We start from the raw sequence: 21,374 nt of genomic DNA on the forward strand, positions 1-21,374 counted from the left end.
ATTACTTTCTGCCCTCTCTCGATATAGTCCACCATTTCCTAAAATTATAGCTGTAATCCAAGCTGCCAGTAGCTATTTGTTTTCCAATTTAGAGCCAGAACTATGCAGTCCGGAATGGGAGAACACAGACAAGCATAGACTGTGTCCTAATAGAAGAAGAAAAGAGTGACCATAAAGTCATCGGTAGCCCAGTCCAGAAGAGACTGCAACGTTAGCCACAATGTAACTTCAAGGTGCACAGATTAACGTGGGAATTGCATGAATTTCACCTTCTGTGAACAATGTCCCAATGCAGTAGCTGTTCAGCAGGGTAGATGTTATTCATAGGACTACAAGGTGCCATCTTTATCTGAAAATGTGTGTGTTCTCTATTAAAAACATTGTTGTATACGAACAGAAATTTGAATCCTATGTGGAAGAAGGACTTTCTGTAATATCCAGTTGTTGGCATCTTTCTGTCTCACAAGACAATGGAGTGTACCTCCACCCTGGGGTACAAGCCTGGGCAGTGTGTATGGAGGTCCTGGGTGCCCAGATGACAAGACTCCACTTTCAGCTTCCCTAATGTAATCTAAAGGAAAGCAGAGCAATATATTTGGCACCAGCTAGGCTGCAGGAGTTATCAGGAGGCAGCACACAATATGCCATTCAACTGTCTTAGGGACTCCACTCTAGATACATGTAGGGTTTACTCCTTAACCTTTTATTCTCCCCAAGATGTCCCACAAGCAGTGGGTACAGATTATTCCTTGGGATTTACTCCTGAAGCCTTTCTCACGAATGAGTAGAGCCATAAGGCAGCGGATGTTTAGGATCTGAGTTTTCCTTCTCCTGATATTTAGTAACTCATGGTATTTAGTGGGTTTCCTACCCAATCAAAGCTGCAGATTGCTCTTGGGTTCCCTAACTGCATGATTCCTTTATGGGAGATAGGATCCAGACTTCCTGTCATGCTTAGAGTAGGAACATTTAGATCAAGGGAACATAAGTTCTAAGCATGACTAAGTCTGGCTCTAACCCATTAGATCTGCATACTGTAACAGCCAATATTGTGTGTGTGTGTGTGTGTGTGTGTGTGTGTATTTGTTTTTCTACATGGTGGGCTGCATTGTTTTCCTGGTTTAGAGTTTTACTGAGAAATGCACTATAGTCAAACATGTGTAAGAACAGCAGGCGTGGAAGTGATACATACTCCATTTGTTGCTTATTGTCTTGTATAAGAAGTGAACTCATATTCTCTTTCACGGGACTCTTATTGCATGGGATTCTTATCCTTTTCTCTCATGCATCTTTTTTCTCACAGAGCAAACTGGAAGTCCTAAGAGCAACATTTCAGCTTCCCCTGTGTGTGTTTCAGGCAGAGGACAAAGAAATTCACAGCAATAGTCAAAAGTATGTTCTCAAAACTATCCAATGTTAAATGACAAGAAGCCATTTTTTAAAGAGTGTTTGTTGTGGTTCCTTTGTATGTTCATCTCATGACAACTATACTTTTGTTTATTGATTCGCTATGACATTTATAAACTTCCTTTCATCCACAGCACTCAAAGTGGCATACATTGTTTTCTCCCCACGCTGCTGTCGCCATTTTTATTCTCAAAACCACTGTTTGAGGTAGGTTCAGTGAAAGACAGTTATTGGCTCAAGGTCATCCAATGAGTTTCATGGCTGAATTGGGACACTCAAACCACAACACTGTGTTGTTCCTCTAGATATAGGGGTTTCTGAGAAATAATCCCTTATTGTGTGAAACATGGTATACATATCCTGCTCCTGGCAAGTCCCCATTTTGAGTTTAGGCTATAGGCCTTGAAATGTTGACTTATGCATCACTTGCACAACTATTTGTTCCTGCTACACGTTATCATGTGAGAAAGAGTCTTCAGATTAAATTAAATTGAGCCCAATTGTAAACAGTTTCTCTTTTCTTTTTTTAAATAAAGGAATAAAAATAAATTCGAAACACCAAATGAAAAATCTATTTTTCATATTGATTTCAGATTTAGAATGTAACGGAAGTGAATTCCACTGTATCAAATTTGTGTTTAGCAACAGAGACTGCTTTACATTAAAAGAGTGAGAACAGATTATCGTGCGGGCTGTTTCTTCCATGGTATCAAATACATTTGTAACACACAGCCTTCTAAAGAATCTGAGGTTCTACATGTCTCTCATATTCTTTTTATAAAAAAATGTCCAGATGTTTCCCTAAACATTTTAGAACTTTATTTGAAAAACATTTTTCTTCTTTTCAAATGAGAATATCTGTAAAGTGCAATTAAACATGTTTTTCCAACTAAGCACACTAGCTTAAACTGTGTGGCAAGAAAAGATAAATAAGGAAAAATAAAAACAAGCTGTGACTTAGAAGTGAACAAAATGTAGCATCCTCTAGTTTACACCAGTTCCTGATTCCAGTTCATGAAGCTGCAGCATACAGTCTCCATGAATTCTAGCTTTGTGTGGCCTTTAATGCATTCATTTCTAATCTTAAACTAATCAGCACTTACCAGCATTCACATATTGCACTTAACAATGAGGTGAAAAAATGAACTGTATGTTGCACATAGAGTTTATGAAGAAATACGTATGAATCGTCAAATGCTTATGTGAACATCCTAACATTTTAGAATCAGAATGAAACCACCATACACTCATGGCTTGCACAATCTCCTATACTGTTTCTCTGCTTTCCCCCAAAATGAACCTCAATTATATTTCAAAACTGTGAAATGATTTAGGCAGCAATCCCATGCCCACATCCCAGAAGCCATCCAAGGGGCATAGTGAAGATAGGGGTCCAGTCACAGAGGCCTCCTTGCAACAGGTCTGCTGCTTTTGCCTCTCTGCCTCTAGGGTTTTATCAGCAGAATAAGCAAAAGGGGGTCTTTATCATGATTGTTGAGGCATAATGGGGTACAGAGGAAAAATCCTGTAAGCTGAAGGAAGAGGGGAAAGGAAGATCAATATCCCTCTTCCCTCCACTTCTCTTATTCTGTCCATCATTTGAAGTATTATATTGGATTATGGATGGCAGTCCCAATCCTGTAAGGGTGATGTCTGCCTTGAGAAATCCAACCTTTCTGCCCCAATTATCTCATAACAATCATTATTTTGTTTGTTTGTTTGTTTCTGCAAGAATTTAACTTAGCTTGCCGATTCTGTTTTGCTAAAATATATGGGGGGATGCATACCTGCCAATTCCCATCTTCTTTTTAAACTGTTTGGGTGCTGGGGGCATGCCTCTATACTTGGCTGGCTCCTATAATAAACAGGGTACTGCAAGGAGCTATACGTGATACTGTACACTTGTCAATTACATATATTTATTTTGGTTTGCACTCATGGTATTTGTTTCTCTATGTTCCAGCATTCAGAGTGCAATGCTGACACTTCCTTTTATTGTATTCTATTGTGCTGTCAGCTCTGGTTTGCAGCACAGTCAAGTCATGGAGGCTGATAATTTGCATACTTGTTATGAGTATTCACAAACACATTACAGCAGTGCAGGTAGAAGATTAGCCACCAGATCTCAACAATCTGCACTTACAGTAAATATTCCACTTTTGGAGAATGAGAATGATGCTTTAAATGTCGGTAGTTCTTTTAGAAACACTCTGTCACATTTATGGATCTCTGCGTCACGTTTATGGCACCCGGTGTCATGGTAAGTTGTCTAAAGTGCCTGTCAGCTTCACTCACAAATTGAACAGAAATGAACACCTCACAAGACTAACATATGTTTTCTCCCCGACCCTGGCTTCTCAATGCAAGGTTTCTTTTCTACTTTTCACCCAAGGCTTGGATCTATAATTTCTCTTGTTCCATATAAATGGAGCAGTTCAATAGGTGGAAAAGTTATAAATACTGAAATCTTATGAAGTGAAATGTCTGTAATTACTCTTTAAAGCAACAACAACATTCTAGTTGAGGGGTGAGCAGAAGGTAGACAGACCGGAAACTACTGGTAGACCTTAGGCTGATCTGCAGTAAATCAGTAAAGTTTTCTAACACCCAATTGTTTAACAATAGCAACAAACAAAACTGCTTTTACCACCTAATTTCAGTTGCTAAAATGAAGAAAACCTACTAAGAGTTTCTTTTTGTATGAAAGATTTGTGTCCTGCTCTGGTAGTGAAAACAAATTCCTAGGCTCTGAATGTTCCTTATTTCTCTTTGGCATCTGGCTCTGGCTGAAGTTTTAGTGAAAAATAAACCTTGCAAAACACAAAAACAAAGGAGATTTAACAAGTCTGAAGTCTGCCCTCTCCTGATCTAGATCTATTAATCTGGATTCAGACCAGGCTTTCGAATAGAAACTGTTTTCCAGAGCGATCCAAGCCACAGATGCTCTTCAACAGAAGGGATTTAGGTGGAGTTAATGTGTCCCTCCATCATCCCTCCCTGGTGGGAAAGCTTTCTTATTGGTGGGAAAGACCCACCAGCAAGGAGCACCCCAAAGTGCCCACGCAAGCAGCAGGTAGGAAGCTACTGCCAGCAGTATCCCTACCAATGGTATAGCCAGAGGAAACCTCCCTCACCCACAATGGGGCATTGTGAGGGGTGGTTCTGATAGCAACAAGGGCAGTCCAGGCCTCTTTACTATGTCAGCCTGTTGGTTTCTGCTTTCTTCTCTGTGCAGCGAAGTGCTTGTCACGAGACAGGTTGTTTACATTCCACAGAGTCTGTACTGTTGGTTTTCTCACGGGAACGGGAGACTGGATATGACGTACACTGGTTTCCTGTTTTTCACTGTGCTTTGCAGTTTCAGTTTGTGATTCTCTCCGTGCTTCAGAGGAGAGATGACGCTTTCTCTGCTCCGGCAGAGGGAAGATGTTTTTCTGTAACTTACCAGCTTTGAACTGTAAATAAAGTAGTATAGAGCATGTTGGCTCATACTTTTCATCATTCCGCTGTGCACTGGACACTGCTTATCCCCAACATCTGGTTCCGGGCCCAGAAAAACGCAGTGTTTTGAGAATGGACTTCAGAAGTCGGGCTCCTGGCAAAGGAACAAAGGAGCACAGAGACGAAGTGCCGGCAAAGCATCGGAACAGCGGCAGAGAGACGGAACGCACGGTATCTGCTCTGCGCGTCAAAATGATTGATGAAGGTATGTGCTACTGCTCCGGGCAGCCTGCCAGCTTCTAATTAATGGCTTTAAGGCTGGACTTTGAACTTTTAAAGCCGTTTTCCACGGCACAAGCGTAGTGGCTTGGATGGCTGGGAAAGTGAAAGTAACTTTGAATTTGCCTTTGGAATGAGGTTTGAAGTAAGAAGAGCAGCACAGGCAAGGCAGAGGCTGTTTTGAAATTGCCTTTGGATTAAAGCAGCTTGATTTAAAGCAGCAGTGATGGCTAGCTGCAGAAGGCTGGATGAGGCAAGTGGGGAATTTGATACCACTGATCAGCCAAATGCTCAACTCACAGTAGCTTGTGATACTGCCATGATTCAGAATGAAGCAGATCGGCGGGGTGCTGGCTGCATGGGAAATGGGGAGACTTCACAGTCGTCATCCCATAGTGCAGTGGAACCACCAGATGGCGCCAAAGCTTTGAAGGCAGTGAAATGCTACTCGTGTGGACGTCTAGGCCATATGAAGAGGGAATGCAAATATCCCAGGGCCAAGACAGAGCAGCGCAGCGAAAGCTCATCGCGTGGAAAAGGCCAGAGCAAAGGCAAAGGTCCGGTGTCCAGGACAACGCAGCACAAGGCAATGGTCTCACGCTACGCTCCAAAGGTTGCAGAGGTTGCGGAGGTTGCAGAGGTCCAGAAGACGTCTAGATCTTTCTTCGTTGTTGATTCAGCTGCAACGCATCACATGTGCAACGATAAGCGACTGTTCGTGTCTTTTACACCGCAGGAAGGTGCAATTCACCAGGCGGATGACCACACAATCCCCAGTAAAGGCTACGGAACTGTTGTTCTTCACAGTTTGGACTTATCGATACAGGATGTTCTTTATGTGCCGGATGCGAAACATAATCTGCTCAGCGTTGGACAGCTGATTGAGAAGAAGATTGACGTTTCCTTTAAAAACAATAGATGCGTCATCACCAAGAAAAATGATTATCAATTGTATGCTGAATTTGTTGATTGTTTGTTTCTTTTGTATTATGATGATGTTGTGCAGGATGACACTTGTTGCATTGCAGGTTCTAACAAAAGTTTGCATGCAGAATGTATTCACGATTTTCATCGAAGATTTGGTCATTTGCATTTTGAGGCAGTATCTAAAATGCCTGCCTTGGTTGAAGGTATGACTATTAAACCCTGCAGGTACCACATGAAGTGCAAGGCATGCGCAGCAAACAAGGTGAAAATGGCTGCGAAAGGTAAGGTGTCTAGTAGGCAAGCTACAGAACCATACCAAATTATTCATGCTGATTTGGTTGGACCACTAGCGCCCTCTTTGGGAGGAAATAGGTACTTCATGGTTCTCCTTGATGCATTTTCCAGGTATATTTTTGTGTACAATCTCAAGCAGAAATCAGAGGCTTTTCCTAGGTTCAAGGAATTCTGTGCTTGGTTGGGAAATGTGCATGGTAAAAAGATAAAGACTCTTTTCAGTGATCGGGGGGGAGAATTCACTTCTCAGCAGTTTGAAGCTTTTCTGGCTGAGAAAGGAATTCAACACGATTTGTCTAGTCCTCGCTCGCCATGGCAGAATGGAGTTGCGGAACGAGCAAATCAGACATTGCTTCAAGGGTTAAAAACCTTGCTGCATGATGCAAATCTTCCAGAGAGTTATTGGGCCGAAGCTCTCTCATGTTTCACTTACAGTTATAATCGCAGGTTATCTTCAGCGATTGGTTGTACCCCCTATGAGAAGATGTTTGGCAAGAAGCCATACATCAAACACATGAAAATTTTTGGTTCGGACATGTGGGTTCACTCACCACAAAACTCCAAGTTAGACAAGCGTGGATTGCATGGTATCTTTCTAGGTTATCAGAAAGGTTCTTACAGAATAATGATGACTGACTCTAAGGAGATTAAGCTCACAAGAAGTGTTGAGTACAATGCCAAGTGGGGGGAGAATGTGGGAATTTTCCAATGTTATCCTGATGACAGTGATGAGACTGAGGATAGTCAAAAGCAACCACAACAACCCACACCCACTGATGAAGGTTCTGATTCTGAGTCTGAAACTGAATCAGATGATTCAGAGGATTTCAAGAGTGCGAAAGCCTCTATGCGACCCTCTGAAGGCTCTGATCAAGAATTGGAGGAACCATTGTTCACAATAGGTCACTTTTCTCCTAAGAAGGAAGAGGAGAGTGTTGAAGACTTAAGGCTAATTCGCAGGTCACAAAGAGCCACAAAAGGCAGACCTCCAAAGAGATTTGCTGATGAGTTTGCTAAGATAGCAGTAACAGCTGTTAAAAGCTCCAAGAAGGTATTTGAACCTTCAAGTTTCCAAGAAATCCAGGATTTGGATTCAAAGGAAGCTGAGCCATGGTTAAATGCCATGAAGGCTGAGCTTGATTCCTTGGAAAGGAACAAAACATGGGAGCTTGTTCCAGTAGTTCCAGGAATGAAATTGCTTGGAAGCAAATGGGTCTTCAAAGCGAAGACTGATCAAAATGGCAAGATAGTCAGACACAAAGCCAGATTGGTAGCCAGAGGTTTTGCACAGGTACCAGGTGAAGACTATCACGAGACCTACTCACCCACAGTGAGGTATGAGAGCATTAGGCTTATGCTCAAGCTAGCTGCAGAGGAGAATCTACACATTAGTCACCATGATGTGAATACAGCTTTTCTGTACGGATCTCTAGGTGAATCACTTTATATGCTTCCACCTGATGGCGTACAGGTAAAACAGGGATTTGTTTGTGCTCTGAAAAAATCCCTTTATGGTCTCAAACAAAGTGCACGGTGTTTGCACACAAAACTCACTGAAGTATTGTTTTCTCTAGGTTTTCAGCAAGGGAAAGCTGATCCATGTGTATTTATCAAAGAGGAGGGGCAAAAGAAACTGTATTGTTTGTTTTATGTTGATGATCTTTTATTCTTTTGGAAGGATGTCACAATGTACAATAACGCCCTAGCTCAACTAAAAGAGCACTTTGACATGAAAGATCTTGGTGAGGTAAACAACTACCTATCTCTGGAAATAGAGAGAGATCAAGATGGTAACATTCTAGTACACCAGTCACGGAAAATTGCTGATGTGTTAAGCAAACTAAACCTGATGGATGCTAACCCTGTAGACATACCGATGATAACAGGTTATCAGGTAGATGACACTGAAGAAGCATTTTCTGACACTACACTGTACAGAAGTGTGCTAGGCAAGCTAAACTTCATTGCCAGATGTTCAAGACCAGACATTGCTGTTAGCTGTAATTTGCTAAGCAGACAAATCAACAATCCTACTGTTAAGGATTGGAAAGCTCTGAAACGCATAGCGCGGTATTTGAAAGGCACTATGCATTACAGACTGAGATTTAACAATCAGAAGTCTGGTGGTCTTGAGATATTTGCAGATGCAAGTTTTGGAAGTGACACTACAGACAGGAAAAGTACGTCTGGAGTTTGCTATAAGTACAATCAGGGTCTATTTGATTGGTCATGCAAAAAGCAAACAACAGTTAGCTTAAGTACTTGTGAAGCTGAACTGAATGCACTGTCTTATTCACTTAAAGATTGTGAATGGTTGTTACAATTGTGCAAAGACATGAAAATTCCTGTCAAATGTCCAATCCAGGTTTACCAGGACAACAAAGCATGTTTGGCTTTGCTGAATTCTGAAGGTTGTAAGCAAAGCACGAAGCACTTGCAATTGAAGGTGCAACATGCTAGGGAACGTATTCAGAAGGGACTCGTAACGGTGTCCTGTATGCCAGGTAATGAAATTCCTGCTGATGTATTGTCCAAGATTGTATCAAGGGATCAACACTGTACCTATGTGCAGAAGTTGGGTTTGTACTGATATTGTACGAACACGCTGCCCAGAGATGTTCACAGAAAGGGGGAGGATGTTGGTTTCTGCTTTCTTCTCTGTGCAGCGAAGTGCTTGTCACGAGACAGGTTGTTTACATTCCACAGAGTCTGTACTGTTGGTTTTCTCACGGGAACGGGAGACTGGATATGACGTACACTGGTTTCCTGTTTTTCACTGTGCTTTGCAGTTTCAGTTTGTGATTCTCTCCGTGCTTCAGAGGAGAGATGACGCTTTCTCTGCTCCAGCAGAGGGAAGATGTTTTTCTGTAACTTACCAGCTTTGAACTGTAAATAAAGTAGTATAGAGCATGTTGGCTCATACTTTTCATCATTCCGCTGTGCACTGGACACTGCTTATCCCCAACAGCATCCTCATCCTTATTGCTGCCCACCTTCTTCCCTGGCCTGTGCAAGCAATGGGTCTGTGGTTGCAGTGGTGGCTGCATGGCTCTACCAAGCCATACCACTGTCAGCCAGGGGCAGACTTAGGACTGAGATGAAAACTTATAACATTATTATTTTGGTGACTTGTGAGGGAGTAAAGAAGGAGCAAATTCAGGCCTTCAAATAGGGGCTAGGCCTACTCTTCGTTATTGTTTCCTTTAGCAGTGGTGGTGGCAGCTTTCATATTTTGTTTTTGCGATTCTCAACGAGCCGTTATACTTCCCGTTCTATTGTACAATCCCATCTTATTGTACAATCCCATTCTATTGTACAATCCAGTTATACAATCCCGTTCTATTGTACTCCATCCTCTTTTACAACAGAGCAGGGGTGCCAACTTGAATAAAATATTGTGGGGGCCCAGGAAAGCCCTTCCCCTGCATAATTGATCACATGACACAGTGCGCGCACACCATTTGAATGGGAATGCCCGTCATCTTTGGGGGGCACCTGCAGACTGTCTCGCCAGAGTGGTACATGCTCTGGTTATCTCTCGCTTGGACTACTGCAATGCGCTCTATGTGGGGCTACCTTTGAAGGTGACCCGGAAACTACAACTAATCCAGAATGCGGCAGCTAGACTGGTGACTGGGAGCGGCCGCCGATACCATATAACACCAGTCTTGAAAGACCTACACTGGCTTCCAGTACATTTCCGAACACAATTCAAAGTGTTGGTGCTGACCTTTAAAGCCCTAAACAGCCTTGGTCCAGTATACCTGAAGGAGCGTCTCCACCTCCATCGTTCTATCCGGACACTGAGGTCCAGCGCTGAGGGCCTTCTGGTGGTTCCATTGCTGCGAGAAGCCAAGTTACAGGGAACCAAGCAGAGGGCCTTCTCGGTAGTGGCACCCGCCCTGTGGAACGCCCTCCCACCAAATGTCAAAGAGAAAAATAGCTACCAAACTTTTAGAAGACATCTAAAGGCAGCCCTGTTTAGGGAAGCTTTTAATGTTTAATAGGTTATTGTATTTTAGTGTTTTGTTGGAAGCCGCCCAGAGTGGCTGGGGAAACCCAGCTAGATGGGCGGGGTATAAATAAATTATTATTATTATTATTATTATTATTATTATTATTATTATTATTATTATGGCCAAAGCCCCCACAGCCCCTAGGAGTTGACTCCTATGCAACAAAATACAAAATGTAAACTTCTTAAAATACACTAAAACGGTGCCTTTCTAGCGGTAAGGAAAGAGAGCTGGGGTGTGGTGCTGGGGAAGAGATTAGGAGCTCTGCTTTTCATCATATTTAACCTGAGATGTTGGAGATCTTCCCAGCAGGAAATATGAGCAAGAAGAACATAGAAACTCAGAAAGCTGACCGTCTAGCCCAGTATTATCTACAATAATAGACAGTGACTCGCCAGGGTTTTAGACTGCGGCCGCTCTCTGCCGTTCTCTGCCTTGCTTTGAGGTTCCAGGAACTGAACCAGGGAACTTTCACACTGAAAGTAGCTGCTCTGCCACTGAGCAATTTTTCTATCTTACCTGAGGATATCGTATCCTATTGATCCCAGTGGGACAAGCAGAATGAGTTTTTCTGGGCTAGTGGCGTGATTTTTGTAAGAGAAAATATTGGAAAGATAAGACAGAAGAAGGAAGGAATGCTTTCCTTTCTGCCAAGGTGGTAGAAAGATATTGTGAGCAGTGAGGTTGGTGGTACAAGCAGCAGACAAGTAAAGTAGAAACAGAGCTAAGAAGAGGACATTTAATTTGTTAGGAATAACATCACTGGAAAGCTTTTGAAGTGATGATCAGGGATGGAGCAGAAATTCCATTCAGGTTGCATCCAAAGGCTAACTTACCAGTTACATACTTTCTGAACCGGTACATTACCCAAAACACAGATATCTTTTGAAATTTGCACTTCTCCAAATTTTATAACACAAATCTCCAGTCAGGCAATGTGCACAACAGTTATTAGGTTAAAGTGTGCATAAAAATGCATATATTAGTGAAAGTAACATGCAAAAATACATTATATCAGGGGAAGATACAAAAATGTGTATTTTAGGAAAAACTACATGCAAAAATGTGTAAATTAGGAGAAATTCACGCTAAAATGCTGATGAATTTTCATGAGAATTTTTTCCCTCAAGGAAGCAGATTTAGAAATGTGGAGAAGTGAAGATTTTTAAAAATGAAAAACACGGAGTAACTGAAATGGGCATTTTTGCCCATCCCAAGAAACAAAACAAAAAAAGTGGCAGTAGGAAGGAATGAGTAAAAGCTGGAGTTTTCTGCCCAGCCTCAATGCACTAGACATTGCCACAAATGCCTTGAAATATCTTCTCTGTGAGGACAATGTGATCATTTAAAATAGTTTTCCAGATTCACTTGCTGGGGAGCAAACATTGCATTGCAAACAATCAGAGCGTAAAGGAGCCATTATGTGTGTTCCAGCTTTCAATGTTTTCGGTACTTGGCCCTCTTGACTCACCCATTACTACCCTCAGTGTTCCTTATTTACATGCACCTGCCGCACTATTAACACCTCATTAAGATACACACCTGCTGTGGTTCATATTTAAGTCCACTGTACCACAACCATTAACCTGCTGTATTTCATTAGGAGGCACTCAGCACAATGGCAGCACAGAGCAGAGCTCATTAATGGGTCACATTGCCACTGAAAATTGGTTTTCTGGGGGGAGTCTCCTTTGGGTTCAAATTCCCTTTTATTAGTAATTGATTTTGTATTAAATATTTTCCCAGAAAAAAGTATATATAACTGGAACACGCATAACATTAAATCCAGCTGAAACAGCATCGTTTTCAGACACTGCAGACTAATAATAGGAAAGTGAAATATATTATAATTAGGTAACAAGGTCAGCTTTTCAGTTAAACCTAAGGGCTTAGGCCTGCCACAAGCTCTTGGCTGAATAATGCAATCTCCCCAGACCGTGGCTCATTCCTATGAAAAATGGACACTTCTCTGTGAGTGAAACCCATACAGTTGTGCAGTATATGGTTTGGAAGCCATTGTGGCATAGTGGTTAGTTACACGTTGGCAGGTTCAAATCTGCAGTGAGCCATGAAGATCAATGGGAGGAGACCTTAGATATTTCTCTCTCTCTCTCTCTCTCTCTCTCTCTCTCCTGAGAATTGCAGGTGGGCAGAATGCTGTTGTAAACCACTCTGAACTGATGAAGGATTTTAAATGTAAATTAATATGGGATGATTGCCATGGAGGACACAAGAATGCCCACACAGAGGACATCTATAGCAGAGAGAGCAAGCCCCCCCCCCCAAATTCCCCTATATACCAAAAGTACTGGTCCAAGAACATTTGGCACAGCCTTAGGTGGTGGTTTCATTTGTCCCATAATAATAAAACCAAGAAATTGTATAAGTAAATACTCTTTGTTTGTGTAAAGCACAAAATATGAGGTTCTTCACATTTGTGATTCTAGTCACTTTCAGAATGTAGACAATAAAGAATATTGATAGTCCCATAACAATTTCTCAATATCAGTGATCAAGTTAGTTAAATCTGACAATTGTGTCTTGAGTACTGACTTAAGCATTACTCATTATATCTACATCCCAAGCCAGTGGGTTCCCAAGCAGTCTCCCACACCAAACCAAGACCTGCTCAGCTTCTGCAGGGTTGGTGCATTATTTGCCTCCGACACCATGACTCACAGAGAACCACACTGCACAGTGCATCTTTTGATTCTTTTACCTGTAAGAGCAGGTTGTGTCATTCAGGTTAATGTACCGTAGCTCAAAGAGCATCTTCTGGACTACAAAGTCTGCATAGGCTTCTTTGCACTAGAACAAGTTCACTGCAGGGATAGAGAAATATGTACTGTGTCAGCTAACATGAATGAATGATTGATGTAAGCAACTATCTATATTAGTTTATTTTATATAAATGGCACCGTATTCCTGACTATATGATTTAAGGACTGCAGATACAGTGGTACCTCCGGTTAAGTACTTAATTCATTACGGAGGTCCGTTCTTAACCTGAAACTGTTCTTAACCTGAAGCACCACTTTAGCTAATGGGGCCTCCTGCTGCCACTGCACAATTTCTGTTCTCATCCTGAAGCAAAGTTCTTAACCTAAAGCACTATTTCTGGGTTAGTGGAGTGTGTAACCTGAAGCGTATGCAACCCGAGGTACCGCTGTACTGCCGTTCACATGAAATCCATGGCTAGGAATCCTACAAGTATGAATGAACAAGGTAACTGATGCGAACAACACTGCTGGTTTTTTTCTGAGAAAGTGGGCTTCTGCCCATGAAAGCTTATGCCACAATAAAAAAAACTAATATTAATGGTGCCACAGGACTCCTAATTGTTCATATTACTATATGGTAGTTTCACATCCCATATTTTGAGAGACTATTTTAATGAACTGAAAGCCACATTCCAGTGAAGATAAAGTGGTAACACCACAGAAATTCTTCTCTTCAGCATACAATTCCAAGAGATATTTTCTGATGAAAAGGCTAATAAACCAATGGCAATGAGGACACTTAACATATGCAAATCTGTTCCTGTGAAAGAGTTAAAGTGCTTTATAATATAATTTTGCTTTCAGTGCCAATATAATTAGATTGTAACAAGCAAATCCTCACAACATAACACAGTGAAAATTTGAAAATTTGATTCTGCCTGGCAAACAACCAAGTCCCTGTGTGTGCGCAAACCTGACATTAATAAGCTACAAGAGATTACATGATTTAGAAAAGAAGCACTTGGTGTTACAAAATCAAATAATAGATCTCTAGGCTATAATTAGGAGAATTGGGATTCAACAATGAAGTCATAATAATGTAATTTAGCTGTAAGTAACAGAGCCATGGAGTCACATTAGGAGGTGTGATCACATCTTTCAGCAAAGCTCCACTGTGTAGACTTATTGCTGCTCCGTTTAGTCGAGTTCCCAGCAACCTGTTGGCACCGAATCATGAGCTGTCGGCCTCTTGTTCTCCAGGGGCAGTATGGCAAGGCGCCACCCATGCCTTTTTATTTCAGCCTTGTGACTTTTAAGTTCAAACAGTAAAATTATATATACTGAGTGCAAAGTTGCCAGCGAACATTTGTATAAACAGCATGACTGTAGGGGCCATCTGAGAAATAATAATGCATTAAATAATCACACAGTTAAAGCAATGCGTTAGATGTCTGCTTGGGTTGTGGGCATGTTAAATCTAGTTTTTTCATTAGTCCTGGAGCATTTTTTGTTATTTGAATTCTGTTGTTATGATATCTTAGCTGGAAAAGTGTGGTTGTTCCCCACCCCCATAAGTTAAGAATGTATTTTATTTATTGAATTTGTATACCTCCCTTCATCTGAGGATTGCAGGGTAATTTCTAATATAAAAACACAAAACACATAACATAGTAAGTAACAAACACAAACACACTCTGTTTAAAAGGCAATAGATTGTTTAATTGGGCCTTGAAACTAGTTGGCAGCCAGTGCCGTCAGGCTAGGATTGGCATTACTGTATATGCTCAAACCATCTTGCTTGCCTTCGCTAAAACATATTGTTACTTTTTTAAAAGGACAATGAATGTTGTACATACACTGGGAAACCAACATAAATCATTTATGCAGCTAAGTACTTCATCTGAATGCTGTTCTGACATTTGATATTGATTGCTGATTTCCATTTGTAGAAGACTCTATAGCTGGGACTGAAGTCTCACAGACTCTCACTGATAAACTGATACTGACATCTGATTTGTGTAGGGCTGCCATACGTACAGGTTTCCCCGGATGCATCCAGGAATCAGGTGGGTTTTTGCTGAATCGGCAAAATGGCTGGGAAAACCTGGACATATAGCAAGTAGGGTGATTTTTAAAATAAATTAAAGCTTTAAAAATCCAAGAGAATAAATTAAAAGTTATGAGGGGGGGGGGCCTCAACAACTTTGACTAAAAACAACATCTGGGATATATGACAAACCTAGATTTCTGAGACACTGCAAACTTATTTTATGATCTCTTTACAATATGTGAACTCCATTTTCTTGCATTGGGTCGTTCAACACAATACCCCCACACACACACATACAAGTGTGCAAGGGGGTAAACCCATAGGATGTCACAGAGTATGCTGGTCAGTAATTGCACAGACCAAAGTTGGAGTTCACTCTTTACTAGCAAAAACACAATTCACAGACTTGGCTGAGCATCAGGCCTAATGAGCACAGCATCTCATTCCTGGTGGGTCTTACTCCATCAGTTGCTGAGGCTGACAGTCTCCCCACAGCTGTCCATGTTTCCTCCTCTCCAGGGCTTTTTCCCTCTGGGCAGCCAATCTCTCCTTCCCCCTTTTCATGCCTCTCCTTGTTCTGAGAGACGGGGAAGTTGAGCATGTTGCAGCAGGTGGGAGCTACACCCATGACTCTTCATTAGCCCAGCTCATTTCTGCCTCTTGACCTCCTTCCCACTCACCAGCTTCAGCCTCTGATTCTGGGCTTCCCTCTGCCACAGAACCACCCTTCTCACCAAGCCTTGTCGCCTCCTAAGCTTCTGAACTTCCTCCTGCCAGTCTTCTCCTTTCTCTGACCACCCATCACCTTCCCTGTCCCTGCAGCTCTGAGCCTTCTTCCCTTGGTGGTTCCCCAGTTGGTTCCTCCCAACGTTCCTCTGCGTCCTACCAGTCCATGACAAAGGAAGAGAAAAAGCTCATGAACGCTCATGTACATTACTATGTGCACAAATCATGAATGCATATATTTTAGTCCATCTGCATAGGTTGGGAAGTTGTAATTGGCAAACAAGCTCCTCATGCTGTAGATCAGTTGTGTCTTGTGGTGCCTTGGTGTATACTTGTTTTCCTACCTCCATGTAGGAAAACTACTATGTGTGAAATAGGTCCCAGTTTGGTTACTGGGATCAAATCATGAGGCCTTTTGAAATCTCACTGCATCTTCTTTGTACTGATATACACAATTAAAAATAAGATAGCTACAATGAAAACTGTGTAAGTATAATGTGACCAAAAGTTCATAATTTCAGAACAAAAGACACCAACTCCAACAAAGCTTTCCTGACATTTTCTCTAAATCTGAGGGTTTATCATATGGAGGAAAGCGAGATCCTTATTATCTAACTCTGATCAATTCATCACATTTATGACCATTGTTTTACCACTGTAGCACAGTTAAGGACATCTTGTTATCCAAGCTTGTGCTTTCTTATTGAACTGCAGGCCTTGAGTTTTCCTATCATTTTCATGTGTTGAACTTTCTGAAGCAAAGAAAATACTGTTAGCTTTCAGGAGCCTGTTTCTAATTTGAATTTATTTGGTATGTGTTAGCCAGGACTGTTTCCTTGGCTCATATCATCTACTCATTGTAACTTAATAAAATAAATAAGTCAGCTTAGTTTTGTGAGTTGTGACTTGTGCAGTGGCTGGCACCTCATTATGACAAAAATGCTAGCCATTCACCGGGCAAGAGCTATGCTTACGTCAGTCGAGACGGCTGGGTATACATACAGTTTTCATTTATGCTACACACTATCCTTGTCTGAGTCAATTATCTCGCTGTGTGAATGAGAAAAGAAAAGAGCTACAGTCCTATGCAAACTTACTTGGGAATAAGCTCCACCAAACTCAGATGAACCTTCTGTCAATCATACATTTGCTCAGCCTGTGAGGTTGCACCCGTATACACGTTGGCCTCTGAATTCAAGACTGCAGTTATTTTTAACCTTCTCTTCAATAATATTGATTTAGAGGACATTTCCTGGTTTCAGCCATTCATTTCTATGTGTAGTGAGGGGACCAGTGGAGGGCAGGACAATGGTGGGAGATTCAGGACAGTCAAAAGTGAGAGCTTCACACGGTACATTGTCCATCTGTGGAACCCACTGCCGTGTGAAATGTGGTGATGGACACCAACTTTTCCTCTTCTTTATTTTCTTTACTCACATGTCGCTATTTAGAATGAGGGTAGGTTTTCCCTGAACTGAGAATAGCTCCATGATTGTAGTCACATTCCTAATGTACTCTCATGTTCCTCCAGCAAGCAAATGTCAGAGTTATAAACATGTGCAAGGGAATGCCCCTTTTTTGGCTTAAAAATTTTTAATGCCTAATATTCCGTAATACTGATCTTGTTGAAAGTAAAGGAGATTAGACGAGGAACTTTGTGACTCCCTGAGCAATAGGCAACATCAACAACCTTGTTCTTGTCATGAAATTTTATATGCGGCTAATGATTGCTGTCATGGGCAGTACTTTGACACTTCCATCTGCCCAACCTGTCCTCTGAACTAAGTTCACAAATTGACAGTTTGCACCTGTCAGAGGGAAGTGGCACAAAACAGATGTCTCCAAAACCACCCCCGACAACCCCAATACAGAAAGCAAGATGGTGCCTGTATGTATTCCACATAATGGAAATTACTGAGGATCCAGCCGGAATCTTTCCCAAAAGTCTTTTTCAAAGTGGTGTAGGGAAAAGTAGGTTTTTGAGAACATTATCATACTAGCTGAATGATTTCGTGTGATAATCTGTCCAAAACATCTTTTAAAAGTTGCAACTATGCAACTATAAATGGTGCGAAAAGGCCTTGAGTCAAAAGCTTTTGGAAAGTCGAAGTTCACTATGTCCACCGGGTCACTTCTGTCTATATAGTTGTTAACACTCGCAAAGAACTCTAATAGGCTGGTGAGGCAGGCCCTGCCCTTCCAGAAGCCGTGCTGGCTCTGCTTCAGCAAGACTTGTTCTTCTATATGCTTGGTTAAAGGTAAAGGTAAAGGTACCCCTGCCCGTACGGGCCAGTCTTGACAGACTCTGGGGTTGTGCGCCCATCTCACTTAAGAGGCCAGGGGCCAGCGCTGTCCGGAGACACTTCCGGGTCACATGGCCAGTGTGACATCGCTGCTCTGGCGAGCCAGAGCTGCACACGGAAACGCTGTTTACCTTCCCGCTGGTAAGCGGTCCCTATTTATCTACTTGCACCCGGAGGTGCTTTCGAACTGCTAGGTTGGCAGGCGCTGGGACCGAGCAGCGGGAGCGCACCCCGCCGCAGGGATTCGAACCGCCGACCTTTCGATCAGCAAGTCCTAGGCGCTGAGGCTTTAACCCACAGCGCCACCTGCGTCCTATATGCTTGGTTATTTTCTCTTAAACAATACTTTCCACTAGTTTTCCCAGGGCAGAGTTTCAGCTAATTAGCCGGTAATTTCCAGGCTTTCCCCTGGACCTCTTTTTAAACATTGGTATTACATTGGCTACTTTCCAGTCTAACACCTTGAATTAGACCCAGTAACTCACTGACACTGCTTAGAGAATTTTTTAAATATCAGACAATATTTAAATAATTTCAAATAAATAAATAAAAATGCAGCACTTTCAAGACTAGTGACTTTATTTAAATAGCTTTGTCATGGTGTCTCCTGCTTGTGGGCTTCTCAAGAGGCATCTGATTAGCTAAACCAACGGAGCTAAACTTATATAAGTGCAAGGGAGGATGTGAGCCTATACAATATCTGTGTATATGGATGGGGCAAGTAATTATAAACAATTTCATTGAGAGCTTTCATCCAGGTTTTATTTTTAGTCAACACTTTTTGGGCTACCCACAACCTGGATTTTATGGCATATTGCTATCCATATCTCCAATGCTAACCATTTATCCTAAGTAAGAGAACACCAAATTCCGCCGAGTAGAATTAACCCAGATCCATTTTGATCCAATTTTATAGCATTCACAGCTATAAAATTAGGCTTTGTTTAACTATAATGGACACAAAGCTGAGATTCCCCAAATCACAAATGGCAAATAGCTGCCTCAGTACTTTGAATGTCAATTGTCGTAAGGTACCCTAACTGTAATTTGTTCCTTGGCTAATTATTTCCCCTAATCCCTACACAATCCTAAACATTTATGTCCAGGATATCAAGAGAGAGTTAGAACAATTCAGATGTGCTAATGAAGCATCAGATGCCATGAATACACAATGATTCATTGGAAACTATTTGTTGGCTTCTTTAAATAGCAGAATACTCCAGATTCACTGAAAGGAATGATGCTGTGTCTTAGGACTACTTTATATAAGACATATTATAAATCTTAACTGATTTTAATATTCTGATGTAAATTGCCTTAACTTAAATAATATTATATTGTTGTAACCTGCATTGTAATAGCCCACCTTTTTGGTGAAGGGCGGGTAAGGAATCCCATAAATGAACAAATTTTGTGGCAAGGAAATGATATAAAATACACGTGCATACAATCAGTTAAGAAGGACATGCATTTGTTTGCTGCCGTCAATGTGCTTGGTGCTTTATGGAAATTAGTTCCCTGCCCCAGGAAGTTTGCAGAGTGGGATGTAAAGACTTTAAATTTAAAAAAAATACCCAAGTAAGCTTGGTTTAGGCAAGAGCTGTAGCTCGGTCTTAGGGCATCTACTTTACATGTAAAAGGTCCTAGCTTCATCTTCAGGCAGGCCTGGGAATGTCTCCTGTAGAGCCACTACCAGTCAGTATTGACATTGCTGAGCTAGATGAACCAAGGACCTGACCCAGTAGAAGGCAGCATCCTAGATGATGATGATTAAACACATGACTGCGAATCCTCTTTTGTTGGTGGGGAGTGCTGATGCTGTGTATAGGTGTATAGATCAATTTGGCCAAGATGTTCACTGCTTAACTATGTTTATATGTTCCAAATTTTTTATGCCCCAACCCAAAAGCTATTCTATGAACCACCCTGTGATCTTTGGATGAAGGGTGGCGCACAAATTTAATAAATAATAATATTCTATGAATTAGCCAAAGAGCAGCCAAATTCTTGAAATAACAGAGCCCAGATTCTCCCTGTCTAAGCTGCTATTCAACACAGCTGGGCTGGAGACAGTCCACAACCCCAACCACCCTACCCAATGCTCAAAAAGGCTACAGGAGATTCTTTCTTGCATGTGCTGGTCCATTGGTAAGATGAGAGGTTTCCTGTGAGGCCTCTACAGTATGTCTCTGGGGGTTATGTGCCATCTCATTGCACACAGAGAGCAACGCCTGTTGGACTGAAAGCTGGGCATTCCAAGGTTGACATGACTAAATGCAGTGCAAGAGCAGGTGCTCCTCTCTGTTGGAAATGACAGGTTGCCTTGGGGATTCAGAGGTCTCTGGGACAGCCTATGGGAAGCTGCCTCATTCCAGGTCATAATCATCCATCTGTCTAGCCCAGTCTTGTCTACTTTGACTGACTGAGGCTCTCTAGAGTCTTGGGCAAAGTTTCCCATCACTTGCTCCTTCTTTCTGAAGGAGAGATGGTGAAAGTTGAAGTTGGGACCTTCAGCATTCAAAGCAGTTACTTTAGCCCTGGGCTAAGTTCCCTCTTTCTTGGCATCCCTACACTTCCCAAGTTCCTACTTTCTAGTACCTTAAGTTGTGTTAACTTCTAAAGAGAGGGGAGGGGGGCTGAGCATGCTCAGTTGATATTCATGAATAAAGGCACTCTACTAATGCTATTGATAGGGACACGGGTGGCGCTGTGGGTTAAACCACAGCGCCTAGGACTTGCCAATCAGAAAGTCGGCGATTTGAATCCCCGTTGCTCGGTCCCAGCTTTTGCCCACCTAGCAGTTCGAAAGCATGTCAAAGTGCAAGTAGATAAATAGGTACCACTCCGGCAGGAAGATAAACGGTGTTTCTGTGTGCTGCACTGGTTCGCCAGAAGCGGCTTAGTCATGCTGTATGCCGGCTCCCTCGGCCAGTAAAGCGAGATGAGCGCCGCAACCCCAGAGTCGGCCACGACTGGACCTAATGGTCAGGGGTCCCTTTATCTTTTTACTAATGCTATTGACCTCATATGTTCCATTTTTTTTAAAAAAACTGTATTATTTACCACTTAAACAGCCATTTAGATGTATAGTTAAAAAATAAATAGTCCTAGTTAAAAAATTAAAAAACTGGATTATTCATCTCAAAGCTGCAATGCAAGGATGTAAGGTGACGACTTCCAACTCTACATTTCTATGTTTCTAACTCAAATC

The 21,374-nt window shown here is 41.9% G+C and overlaps 1 long non-coding RNA gene across 1 annotated transcript in view; it reads right to left on the minus strand.

Moving 5' to 3' along the window:
- Window positions 1–21,374, minus strand: part of LOC309378189 — a 64,260-nt gene that overhangs the window by 37,079 nt on the left and 5,807 nt on the right. The window contains exon 2 of the long non-coding RNA XR_014171848.1: window positions 13,084–13,186. This is a non-coding gene — a long non-coding RNA (uncharacterized lncRNA). The remainder of the gene's footprint in view (window positions 1–13,083; window positions 13,187–21,374) is intronic.

Source organism: Podarcis melisellensis (assembly GCF_964234715.1).
Source record: "Podarcis melisellensis genome assembly, chromosome: 1".
NCBI lineage: Eukaryota > Metazoa > Chordata > Lepidosauria > Squamata > Lacertidae > Podarcis > Podarcis melisellensis.